This window comes from Macrobrachium nipponense, chromosome 6 (genome assembly GCF_015104395.2).
Source record: "Macrobrachium nipponense isolate FS-2020 chromosome 6, ASM1510439v2, whole genome shotgun sequence".
Classification (NCBI taxonomy): domain Eukaryota; kingdom Metazoa; phylum Arthropoda; class Malacostraca; order Decapoda; family Palaemonidae; genus Macrobrachium; species Macrobrachium nipponense.
The window spans coordinates 60,833,880-60,847,136 of NC_061108.1; the positions used below are offsets into that span (position 1 = coordinate 60,833,880).

Sequence of the window (13,257 nt, forward strand, 5' to 3'; positions counted from 1 at the left end):
TGTCAGCTAAATGTTGGGTCCATGACTGGGAGAGGTAGAGAATTGGCTGACTTGATGAGAGAAAAGAAAGTAGATGTGTGTGTGCAAGAAACGTGGTGGAAAGGAAATAAAGCTAAAGAGTTGGGAGATGGATATAAGCTTTATTATAGTGGAGCAAATAAACAAGGTAGAAATGGAGTTGGCATAGTACTGTCTAGTGAACTGAAGAACTCGGTAATAGAAGTGCATAGAAAGAATGACCGTAATCATCAGATTGAAGATATGTTATGGAGGAGAGATTCTGAATATTATAAGCGCATATGCACCACAAGTTGGTTGCACAGAAGAAGAGAAGGGAAATTTCTGGAGAGACATGGATGGAATAATGCAAGGACTGGAAGAGCATGAGAGGGTGATAGTTGGGGCAGATTTGAATGGCCATGTTGGAAGTGAAAATGAGGCGATTGGGCGGGTGCATGGGGGCCATGGAATTGGGGAGAGAAACCCAGAAGGAGAGAGTGTAGTGGACTTTGCTGTGTCATTCGACATGGCAATAGTAAACACATTCTTTAAGAAGAAAAGGGAACACTTAATAACATATAAGAGTGGGGGAAGATTCTCCCAGATAGACTAGGGTAAAAAACCGCATGGTACAGGGGTGGACCATGTACGATCAATGTGTATAACCCCAAGAAAAGTACATTATAACGCGTCCTGACACCGGAGTAGAGGTCTTTATCTCCGTTTCTCACCAACAACAAGTCGCGACTGATGCCCATCTCCGATGTCAGGACGCGTTATAATGTACTTTTTTTGGGGTTGTTCACGCTGATCGTACATGGTCCACCCCTGTACCATGCGGTTTTTTTACCCTATATAGTATCAACGCATGATAGGACTCCCAACCAGTCCGAAAAAAGCTTGTCAGAAAGATCTGAACATTTCCTAATTTTACAGGTGAGAGCTCCTACCACCCAGTCAAGGAAATTAAAAACCTTAATATACTTTAAAACACACTCTTCAAGAAGTGAGGCATCTCTTTTCATTACCCTCCGTTTAAATCTTAAAATATGGCCTTAATTTCTGACTTTGGAGGAAATAGGCTACTTACTTCAAAAGGAGAGTAGAGGTCTTGAGCTCCTGTTATCACCACCAACAACTCATGACTGATGACCATCTCCTGTCAGGACGTGTTAAAAGTACTTTTTCGGAGGGTGGCCTAGCCGTGGTAGGCGGTGAGTTGGCCAGTCCATGCGGTTGTTTACCCTAAGGCCTGGCCAGCGCGATGATGATGGATCGTCTGCGGTTGTTTACCCTAGTATAGCCTACTATAGTCGATTCATTTAAGGTAGATTCTTGCGCCTACGAGACGTTTGTTTGGCGGCCTCTGATTGGCTGGTACCGGGAGGTAGGCCGGTCGCTCAGACTCATTATTTTCTACTGTGGCTCAGAAAACTAGCAATATTATGTTTATATTTCTTCAATCAACTCACGCTTTGCTCAAGATAGGAAAATTTTGGTCGTACCATAGGATTCGGTATTAATTGTACAACCAAGTTATCTTTTCCTGAAATCAATAAGATAAAACACAAAGGAATTACAACGAGTAAAAATGAAAAGAGAAGCATTTAATTCTTTATACCTGTTTTTATTTATTATCGGATTTTGCATCATTAACGCGATTAAGATAAAATAAAACTTGTGTTTTCATACAACAAATTCACCCTGAATACGTTGTTGCTTTCAGATTCTGGATGCGTGTAAAATGTGAGGAGAAAATGAAGAATATGTCTTATTATGTTGCATCAGTAAATGATTCAAGTTTGACGGTATTGCTGAGAGAATGAGATCTTCAAGGCGTCGTCGTTGCGTTTGTCGCCTCAGCGAGAGATTTGAGATGACAATTTGTCGAAAATTGCATTTTTCCTAACTATACAAACCTGAGGTCCTTTAACAATAGGAAGTAGCTAGCGGCAGCTGGAACGGTCGTAAGCTTCGAACAAGGGGAGAACGGTAGTTAACTGCTTGTCCGATCGTCGCGCGCCGCGCAACTGGGAGGTAAACAAATCACTTTTGCTTTTGGCCCATGCAAAATACGCAGAGTGAGGGGTGGCATGAGGAGGGACTATATGTAAAGGACCTCAGGTTTGTATAGTTAGGAAAAATGCAATTTTCGACAAATTGTCATTTGTTCCGATACGTAATACAAACCATCGGTCCTTTAACAATAGGAAGACTCACTTCTTGGTGGGAGGAATCTGAGTCTTTTGATGAACAGACTGGTGTTCGTTCCATCCCTGAATCCTCCTGGTCGTAAGAGCGAGGGAGGGGGATCCAAGCCTCTGTCCGATTGATCGGGGTGTGCACCGCAGATCAATGGTCGACCTCTGGGCCGAGTACTAAGAGAGAGGCAAGCGTATCTCTTCGTACCAGCATTGTAAGAACTTTTTCCTGTACATGAGCAAATATAAAGTAATGGGTTTGTCTCATGTAGGCATCCACTTTCTCCCCCTTGTTGGAGAAAGTGGTGGATATACACTCCTATCTCTAGTTAAAGAGATAGGATGGAGCTCTGTTGAATAGCTTACCTGCATCTGACTCCCTTCCAGCGTGGTAACGACCGTATCCCTCTGCCCACAGGTAGCGGTAGAGAAAGATGGTGAGAGAAGCCAGTCACTCTCTCATTCGCACATTCATTCTCCCAGTCATACCAGGAATCGATGCTGTTCTGCCTGCTCGGGTGCTGGGTAAGCTTACACAACGTGTTGAGCAGCCACCACAGGTCCTCCCAAGGAAAAAGTATCCAAGGACTTGTGGGCAATATCCCCGAAGGTAGAAGAAGGACGTGAAGGTGGTCTGGTTGGCCCAGACACCTGCCTTCGGGACCTGCGCCACGGAGAAGTTCTTACGAAACGCTAAGGAGGGTCCGATACCTCTGACTTCGTGGGCTCTCGGTCGGAGCGTACGGATGTCGTCGCTACCATCAGCCTCGTACGCTCTCCTGATCACCTCACGTAGCCAGAAAGAAAGCGTGTTCTTGGAAACTTCTTTCTTGGTAACCCCAGTGCTAACGAAGAGGCGTCGACACTCAGGCCTGAGGTGTCGAGTTCTCTTCAGATAGCGCCGTAGCGCGCCCTCACAGGACAAAGCAGCATCTCATCCGCATCATTATCGAAGAAGTCCAGAAGGGGAGGGTCGTGAAAGACTCGAACCTGTCGTCAGGGATCGACGGATTCGAGTCTTGGCTACGAAGTTCGGGACGAAATTGAGCGTCACAGATCCCCAGCCTCTGGTGTGTTTAACATCATAAGAAAGACCATGTAGTTCCCCTACTCTCTTCGCCGATGCCAGGGCCAGCAAGAAGAGGGTCTTGAGGGTCAGATCCCTGTCTGACGACTCTCGGAGTGGCTCGAAGGGTCTTCGAGTCAAACTCCTAAGGACGAGAGTCACATCCCACGCCGGGGGCCTGAGTTCCCTGGGTGGGCAAGACCTTTCGAAGCTCCTCATTAGCAAGGAGATCTCGAACGAATTCGAGATGTCCAGTCCCCTCAGTTTTAGGACGAGAGCCAGGCGGCTCTATATCCTTTAACTGTGGGTACTGAGAGGAGCTTCTCTCGGCGAAGAAACACGAGGAAATCCGCTACCTGCTGAAGAGTGGCTCTGAGAGGAGACAGACCCTGTCTACGACACCACCACAGAAGACGGCCCACTTCCCCTGGTACACAGCTGCAGAGGACTGTCGGACGTGTCCAGCCATCTCTGTTGCTGCGCTACGAGAAAAGCCTCTCGTTCGCAAGAGATGGTGGATAACAGCCAGCCGTGAAGTTGTTGAAGGGACTGGACTGCTTGGTGGTACCGTTCTACGTGTGGCTGGGCTAGAAGGTTGTGCCAACTGGGTAGCTCTCTCGGTGCGTCCGCAAGAAGAGCCAGCAGGTCCGGATACCAAACGGCTTGAGGCCGTTTGGGAGCCACCAGGATTCATTCTGAGATTGGGAGTGACCAGCGCTCGACTGATCACTTTCCGAAATCAGACAGAAGGGAGGAAAGGCGTAGGCGAAGAGGTTGTCCCAGGGGTGTTGGAGAGCGTCCTCTGCAGCTGCCCATGGGTCCGGCACGGCTGAAAAGAAAACCTGAAGTTTTCTGTTGTGCCGGGTGGCGAACAGGTCTACGACCCCGGTCGCCCCCATAGGTTATAGAGCCTTTCCTTTTCCGCCACGTCTTGGTGTAGAGACCATTCGGTCCCTATCACCTGATCCCGACGGCTGAGCTTGTCTGCTACTACATTCCTCTTGCCTGGAATGTAGCGTGCTGACAGCTCTATCGAGTGAGCCGTGGCCCACTCGTGCACCTGCACCGTCAACTGATGGAGCGGAAGAGACACTAGCCCCCCCTGCTTGTTGACATATGCCACTACTGTGGTGTTGTCGCACATCAACACCACTGAGTGTCCCACCAAGCGGTCCTGAAACTCTCGGAGAGCGTTGAACGCCGCCTTGAGTTCCAGGACATTGATGTGAAGGTGCTTTTCGTGATGGTCCCACACACCTGCAGTCAGCAACTCCTCCAGGTGTGCGCCCCATCCCTCGGTCGATGCGTCTGAGAACAGAAGCATCTCCGGGGGGGGGAGTGCGTATGGGCACTCCTCTTAAGAGGTTCTTGTTCGTCGAGCCACCAGGCTAGGTCCTGCCCTCACCCTTTGTCCGTGAGGCCAACCACGGGAAAGCTAACGGTAGGATACCCTTGGCCTGAGACCAACTCTCCCTTAGCCTCCACTGGAGAGACCGCAGGTGAAGACGCCCGTGAGGGACTAACTTCTCGAGTGACGACAGATGGCCAATCACGACTTGCCATTGCTGTGCTGCCTGTTCCTGCCGAGACAGGAACCGGCCGGCTGCCTCCCTGGAATTTGCTGATACGCAAGTCTGCGGGAAAGACCTGCCCTGCTACCGTGTCTATCAGCATACCCAGGTACTTCATCTTCTGCTTGGGTTCGAGATCGGACTTCTCGTAGTTTATCACGATCCCCAGATCGCGACAAAACTTGAGGAGTCGATCTCTGTCCTGTAGCAACTGCGAGCGGGAGCTCGCCAGGACTAGCCAATCGTCGAGATACCTCAGAAGACGTATCCCGTGCGAATGGGCCCAAGCTGACACCAGAGTGAACACTCGCGTGAACACCTGTGGGGCGGTTGACAGACCGAAACAAAGTGCCCTGAATTGGTACACCGTCCCGTCGAAGATGAAGCGGAGGTACTTTCTGGAGGACTGATGGATGGGTATTTGAAAATACGCGTCCTTCAAGTCCACTGAAAGCATGAAATCGTTCCCCCTGATCGAGTCGAGCACCGAGCGTGCCGACTCCATCGTGAACCGCGTCGTGCGAACGAAGCGGTTCAGGGGAGAGAGGTCTATCACCGGACGCCAGCCCCCCGATGCCTTCTCCACTAGGAAGAGGCGGCTGTAAAAGCCCGGTGACTGGTCCTCCACGATTTCTACAGCTCGTTTCGCCAGCATGGTCTTGATCTCCTGTCGAAGAGCGTTGTCCTTGCTGATCCCCGGACATAGGTCTGTAGATGGACCGGTTTGGAGATGAGGGGGGGCCGAGACTCGAAGGGTAGTAGATACCCCTCCCGAAGGACGTCTACTATCCAGTTCTCGGCGCCGTAGCGCTGCCAAGTCGCCCAATGGCTCGCCAGGCACCCCCCCACTTCCGGCAGCAGGTGAGGGGGAACGCCGTCCCTAGCGTTTCCCTCCTCGTTTCGACTTCTTTCCACCACCTCCTCGGGGAAAGGAGGGTTGGGAGGAGGGCTGGTTACGGCCTCCTCTAGCAGAAGTTGAAACAGCAGGAGTCTTCGCACGGGGCTTGGACGGTGCAACCGTCTTCGCCGCCGTGGAAGCGCTAGCCAAGCTCTTTGGTTTGGCCGCAGTCGCTCGAGATTGCCCAGTAACCTTCGAGACTGCCTGGTGAACTAAGCGGTCACTGTCGTCAGTGCGCCGCCTTTCCACCGCAGCGTCCACCATCTCTCCGGGAAAGAGAGCTGGGGAACTCCTAATGGGTCCATTTCGAAGCCCGAGTGCCGCCTCACGCCCGGCCCCCTTGGTCACTCGGGTAAGGACTGCGTCCCTACGTCGAAGAACCAAGTTGGCCCACAGGTTAGCAGTCTGATGGGCGAGGTAAGAGATCGCTCTTCCTCCAGACTGGCACAGTCTCCTAAAAGAAGCGTCGTCTTCGAGAGCAGAACTCCCGGAGCCGGCCGCTACTTTGGATATTGTGAGGGACCACAAATCCAACCAAGAGACTGCCTGGAACGCTGCCATAGCGGTAGATTCCAGGGCAAGTGCCTCCTGCTGCGAGAACCATAGGTTCTCCGACAGGAGCTGCTGCAGGGACACACCTGGAGTCAGCCTCGCTAACTCCGGGTTAACCTGTTTAGGCAGTATCGGGTCTTCCGAAGGCACGTAGAATCGCCTCTGACGCTGTAGAGGGGGAGGAAGCAGCTTAGAAGACCGTCCGGATTTCAGCGAGTCCTCCCGTCCTGAGACGAGATTCTCCACCTGATCCAGGACTGAGTCTGCAAGCTCTGATCGCGGTAACCCCACCATCATTTTGGGTTCCCTCTTGGGACCCCAAAATGATTCGAGCCGGGACGTGGGCTCTGCCGGTGGTAGCGGCGATCCTTCCGCAAGGTCATTATGCTGACGAATCAGCTTAATGACTTCTGCAAAGTTCCTCTGTATCTCGGGAGTTACTGCGTCTTGTGGAGTAGGACCGTCCAGTCCCTCCAGCAAGAACAGGTCCCGCGATACTCCTCCTTCAGAAGGAGGAACAGCGACAGACCCCTGACGGTCGCCTCCAACTACTTGCGCGTATGTTCTGGTCGGTCCTAAAACCGTGCCTGAGCCATACGGCGTCATAGCTGGGTCACGAGCGGCGCACCTCTCGTGATCACTCCTCGGTACCTCGCTCCTCCCGGTATAGCCCGAGGAGGTTGAAGGTACGGGAGAGGCAGACCTGACGCTCCCCCCTCGCTCGCTGGCAGGACCAGCGTGCGTGGAGGGCTGCTGCTGATCGTCAACCCGCGGTGGCGATCGAGCAGCAGGCCTAGCCTTGCCGCTCGCCTGGGGCGATAGGCTCGGCTGAGAACGTCGAGACCGATCTCTAGCGTCAGGCGAGCTGCCGCTGGTCACCGTCTCCGCCCGGTCCCTACGGGAGCGGCGGTCAGGTGACCTGCTAGGCTCTCTGTCGCGTCGAGACCGGCCAGCGTCCTCTCGGCGCGTCGAGCCGCTGGTACCAGCCGTGGCTGGTACCGGCGGCCGCGGGGACCCCTTCCTCGCCTCAACCCGTGGCTGGTCAGCGACCGTCACGTCAGCCCGAGCAGCCAGTTGATCGCTGCGAGAGCGTCCACTGGCCTGGCGAGAGTCGTGTGCACGACTCTCGCCAGTCTTCTGCTCCGCGCCGCTGTCTTGACAGCGAGCGAGCTCGGACGTCAAGACTTTGGCTGGACGGTCTCCCGTGGAAGAGCGGCCACTCGGTACTTCTCGCGACGAGAAGCGGCCGAGACGGAAACCTGGTTTAGCGGCAGAACCGCTACACCAGGTGAGGACGCACCACCAGCCGAGGCTGGTGCACCTCTGGTCCCCGTCGTCTTCTTCTTTGCAGAAGAAGAGACGGGCCCCGTTCCCGAAGGAACAGGAGGACCAGCAGAAGAGCTCCCCGACTCGCCTGAGCGAGCCGGGCCCTTAGAAGATCCCGAAGGAGTCTTCTTAGGGGGGGAGGAGGCAGCCTTCTTCTTCTTCGGCTGTTTAGCCTTAGAAGTCGAAGGGGAAGAGGAGGCAGCAGACGACGAAGAAGACGACGAAGACGACGACGACATCTTCCTCTTCTTCCTCGCCAGGCTCCGCAGGACAGACGTCAGGTCTTCCATCCAGGAGGGAGCCGGGGCAGTTGCCGAAGCAACAGGGCCCGACTGCACCTGTCCGGAAAGACCTGAGACTGTGACAGCACCACCAACAGCAGGAACAACAGGAACAGGTCCAGGAACAGCAGGAACATCATGCGCGTTATCTGAAAGGGAATGAGCAGCAGGGACAGCAACAGGTACGGCAGGCACGGCAGGTACCACAGGAGAGCCAGGCGTCCTGTCGGCAGCTACCGTCATCCTCGGCACTGGCGGCAGGTCCAGGGGGGTACTCTTGGGGCAGCGGAAGTCCGGGGTCGGCAATACAAAGAACCCAGGTGGCGGTGGCACCGTCCTCTTTGGTACAGCAGCAATCGGTTTTTGAATTGCAGCCGTGGGTGTCACCGACATTACATGTGGTGTATACACCAAGTGCGGTGGCATCTCATATGCTGGTGTAGATATTGTGGTGGTAGTAGTGGTTACCGTACCATGAGTGACCACTGCCGACCCCGCCAACCGCTGAATCAAACCCCTTGGGTATATAGGCACTCCCTGCAGTCCCAGCGACTCCCACACCTGTCCCAGGTCGTCCTTCGCTGATGGCACACCTGCGGAAGCAACAGTCGGATTAGTTAGAGGGGTTTCCTCACGCCTGGGGGGAGAAGAACCAACCCCACCAAGAGCGGACGGAAGACCCCGAGTACAACTGGACGTCCGGGTAGCGGGCGCCCTCCTCCACACTCGACGGATCGAGAGAGGAGAAGGACTCCGCTACCCCCCCCGCAGGGGAAGGCGCGAAACGTGGGGGCTGGCCGGGGGGCAGGAAAGAAGACGAAGTGTCCGTTACCAAAGGAGTCACTGGACTTTCCGATGACTTCTTTGGCGGCCTAAGTCTCTTCCTGCCCTCGTACAGAACCCACTGCGCCTCGGACCAGTGCATACATGTTACACATGGCTCGTTGCGGGAGCATTCTCGCCCCCGACAACGAGTACAAACCTCGTGTGGATCCACATCCACAAATGATCTGAATCCGTCGCATCTACGCCCCTCCAGCCCGGGACACACTCTACGGGCGACTGGGGGGCGCGGCGAAATCTCCATTTCTTGATCACTCATTATTCAATGAAAAAAAGAAATGCCAAAGTACTTACAAACATATACTCTCAATCACACTAGGAAAAAGAGGGCTGATACTCAAAGCAAACGACAAAGCGGGCAGAGCGATGACGAGCACGTCTTATCCTCACACGGCCGAAAGCAAAAGTGATTTGTTGCCGCGCGCGACGATCGGACAAGCAGTTAACTACCGTTCTCCCCTTGTTCGAAGCTTACGACCGTTCCAGCTGCCGCTAGCTACTTCCTATTGTTAAAGGACCGATGGTTTGTATTACGTATCGGAACAATTGCCAATTAGCGATATAAAAGGTTGCAGTTTCCACAATATTTACCATGTTATATTATCACATTTTCTGAAAATAAATACACAGAATTTCCCATATAACTGTCGAACATTTTAACTCCAATATCATATAGTATGTCTGGGCATATCTGATAAGGAAAAAAATAATAATAATCAGATGGATGCATCTGGTATCGTTAGCTCAGACCCATGCGGGCCGCGGGGAATTCAATCCAGCAAAGAAGTTGAACTCTGTGGAAAGACGACTTCACACTCTTCAACTCAGCCTAAACTTTAATCAGGTTGTTTCAAGATATTGTTTCTAATTTTATTTTATGAATATATTTTCAAATGAAAGAGACACCAGAGACTTATTTGAGTGATATGAAATAATAATCTCAGTGAAGTAATAAACAACAAATAATTAAGAAAGATTGACTTCCTATTAGGCTGAGTCAAGTACGGCTGCAACATAATAAGATATATTCTTCATTTTCTCATCACATATTACAGGCATCCAATATCTGAAAGCACCAGCATATTCAGGGTGATTTTATTGTATGAAAATACAAGTTTTAATTCATCTTGATCGTATGGCTTATTAAAAATCCGATGATAAATAAAACGAACTGGATATTGGTACGGCAGCCGTACCCCGATCTCGGTAGATATTGGTACGGCAGTGAATTGCGTATGCGCGAACCCTTGTTTACCGCCTCACGCATATCCAAAGACTATATACTGAAGTGTATACACAGTCTTTGGGCATATCAGTGACAGCAAGAAAAATGGTGACGGAACAGCATGAACCGCGGAATAATACATTAGTTTTCGCCGAAAAACAGATGTTTTTAGGCTTTAACGAGCTGAAAAAAGCCATAGACATCTATGAAGACTCAAACTTTCAAAAATTGGGTAATTCATGGTATATACGTAGGTCACGAACGATCGAATTGGCCCTGAAAAGAATTCCGAAGAGGAGATTCAAAGAGGATTATATATAAATATATACACTACCATCGTACCTTTGGTGACTTTCTCGGCCCTTTATTCTGCCCGACATCGACAGTTGCAAGGGCCGTTATACAATTTACAATATTCTTTTAATTCACTTCATTGGGTATATTGCAGCTGTCGGAGAAGACGATAGAATTTACCAGGTAGTGAAATGGCAATGTTAAACCAAATTTTAGCATTATTCTATTAAAATCGGGATAGTGTTGTTTTTGTAGTACAAAAACGGGACAAAATTCACAAAAGCTAAACAAACAAAAAAAGGGGGGAGGGACATTTTGCTAACTGAAAAAACAGGGACAGAAGTTCAAAAAGCGTGACTGTCCCACCTAAAAGCCGAACTCTGGTTTACATAATACAGTATGATTAGCAAACTGGTAAACGGATACAGCTAACTGCCGTATCTACAGCAAGTCAAGAGCGCAAATACGGCACCAATGACAGAATCTGCCGTACCCTTACTGCACTATATTATTTGTACGGCAGGAAGTCTGAAATTGACGCATGCGCAATTCACTGCCGTACCAATATCTACCGCGATCGGGATACGGCTGCCGTACCTATATCCTGTGCCTAAATAAAAACAGGTGTAAAGATTGAAACTTTTTCTCTTCACTTTTACTCGTTGTAATTCCTTTGTGTTTTATCTAATTGTTTCAGGAAAAGATTATTTAGTTGTACAATTAATACCGAATCCTTTGGTATGACCAAAACTTTATTATCTTTTGGAAAACGTGAGATAAATGAAGAAATATAAACATACTGAATGTTTTCTAAGTCACAGACGAAAATATGACACAATGAGCGAGCGGCCTACCTCCCGGTACCAGCCAATCAGAGGCTGCCAAACAAACGTCTAGTAGGCGCAAGAATCTACCTTAAAGGAATCGACTATAGTACTAGCTAGGTCCAAATTCATTGTATAACATCGTAAAGATTAGGTAGGTAGTACTATAGTACCTACAAGGTATACTACTACACAGACTTATCAAAATGCTATAAGGAGAGCTTCCTAGTGGGTTACCTATACTATTCAATAGCACCACAGAATAAGATTAGCCAACGGTTTAGAGACAAAAATTTAGCCTGCCTACCGGGTTAGCAATGCCCTTATGAACAGTAATGGATAAACTCACCTATCCAATGTACTACTAGTATGAACTTTGATATGAAATATTCCTGTACTGTATCACTGTCAAGAGTATCTATCCTTGAGCAGGTAGGCTACGACTTGTTAGTGTTTACTACTACTACCACCACTAGCTACTACTACTCAGGAGTCCTCTTATCTTTGGACTCGATATAGCCTAGTGTAGCTAGTACTAGCTAGTAGGTACCTACCTAATTTTGGACAGCCAGCAGAAGCGATTACGACAGGACGTTCTATAGGCTAGTTGTGTCTTATCGCGAGTCGGTATGTCCACTTACACGCTATAATAGTTTGTACAATCGCTCAAGAACCCCGTAGATCGTGTAATCTTTACGTTGTGTAGTTTCGTCACCCGTAACCATTGTTACTTATACGTCATACATAGTTCTACCAGCTATGACGTCAGACTACTAGTTATTTTCTTATTGGCCGACGCCAAAACCAATAGCAGTATTAGTAATAGGGTTTTTCCTATAAAACGGCTCCCTTGCACGTCCTATTTTGTTTTTGATTGTGCTTAAGTATATTTAGTAGACTACTATAAGCTCTTTATCTTTTTTTTTTACTAATTCTCTCCTATTTTATTTTATTTCAGTATCCTCTTTAGAAAAATCTGAGAACAGCGGACAAGATTCTTGGAGACCCCGAGTACGAAGCGAACAAGTACGATCATTATTTTTCTCTCGCTAAAACTAAGGTCCTTTAAATATACTCGGAGTATATTTAAAGGACCTTGGCTAAAACTGGTTATGTTTTACAGAACACGGAAAGACCAATTACCTATTCGAAAAAATACGGGTATTTCTACAGAAGCTGTCCGCACGGACTGCAAGGAACGTAACCGCGGATACGACATCCTCTAAGGATTAGGGCGTACTGTATTGGCCGTGGGGGCGTCCAATGTATTTCGCCGTGTTTAGTACTGGCCCCTGGTGGTTAATTACAGTCGTCCGAATAAATATTACTTAAAATTCTTGTTTAGTAGATAAAACTGCATAAAAAAACCGCAACTGCCATAGTCTAGGCCGCCGCGGATAAGTACCCTAGATCTACCAATACGATTGTCAGTGATGGCTTCTACACCGTGGAAACGTTTTGTATTGACAGGCATCAGTCAGTGACAAATGAATTTGTAGATGTAAAAAGTCAACTGCTTATAAAGAGCAATGATCGTCGTAGGCAAGACGTTATGATTGCTGAGGACATATGCGTACCGGCCAGGGGGCAGGGGGGCAATTGCCCCCCCTGGGTCCGGGAATCGGCTAAATTTCGGGAAAATCGGTCGAGATATTCGGGCATTCGGGACCTTGGGGGAGGAATTTTTTTATTTTATATAAAAAATAATAATACTTAAATTTAATGAATGAATAACAAGAATAAAAGTAAAGATAAACTTGTCGGGCAAATGGTTGAGATAATTGGGCATTCGGAAAGCTTTTTTTTTTTTTTTTTAATAAGCATAAGAATATAAATCAATATAAACCTGTATTTGTAACCAAATAATAAATAATCGCATGTGAATTACCATTAGGCAATTAAGAGTACTATATATAAGTAATATGTTTGGTAGTTATAGAATATGTTAGAAGCTAATATTGTGAACAAATATGTCGTGCAAGAGAGAGAGAGAGAGAGAGAGAGAGAGAGAGAGAGAGAGAGAGAGAGTCTCACAAATGCTTCCATTGCTGATTTCATGGTTGTAGAACAAGGTCTTGAAAAGTCCCTTTAAATCGTTGTGCCGATGATTTTATTATAGTTTTCTGTTTGATATCGTATATTATTCATTATGTATTCTTTATCATTAATTATCAAC

The 13,257-nt window shown here is 48.9% G+C and overlaps 1 protein-coding gene across 3 annotated transcripts in view; it reads right to left on the minus strand.

Moving 5' to 3' along the window:
- LOC135216428 (store-operated calcium entry-associated regulatory factor-like) overlaps positions 1-11,871 on the minus strand; it is a 57,495-nt gene extending 45,624 nt beyond the window's left edge. The window contains exon 1 of one of the 3 annotated variants that reach the window (XM_064251788.1): positions 11,723-11,871. The gene's annotated coding sequence lies outside the window, so the exon portion shown is untranslated. Of the gene's footprint in view, positions 1-11,430; positions 11,587-11,635 lie in introns of those variants that run through there. The other 2 variants (XM_064251787.1, XM_064251789.1) reach the window with 2 other exon arrangements.
- Between the last annotated feature and the right edge of the window lie 1,386 nt (positions 11,872-13,257).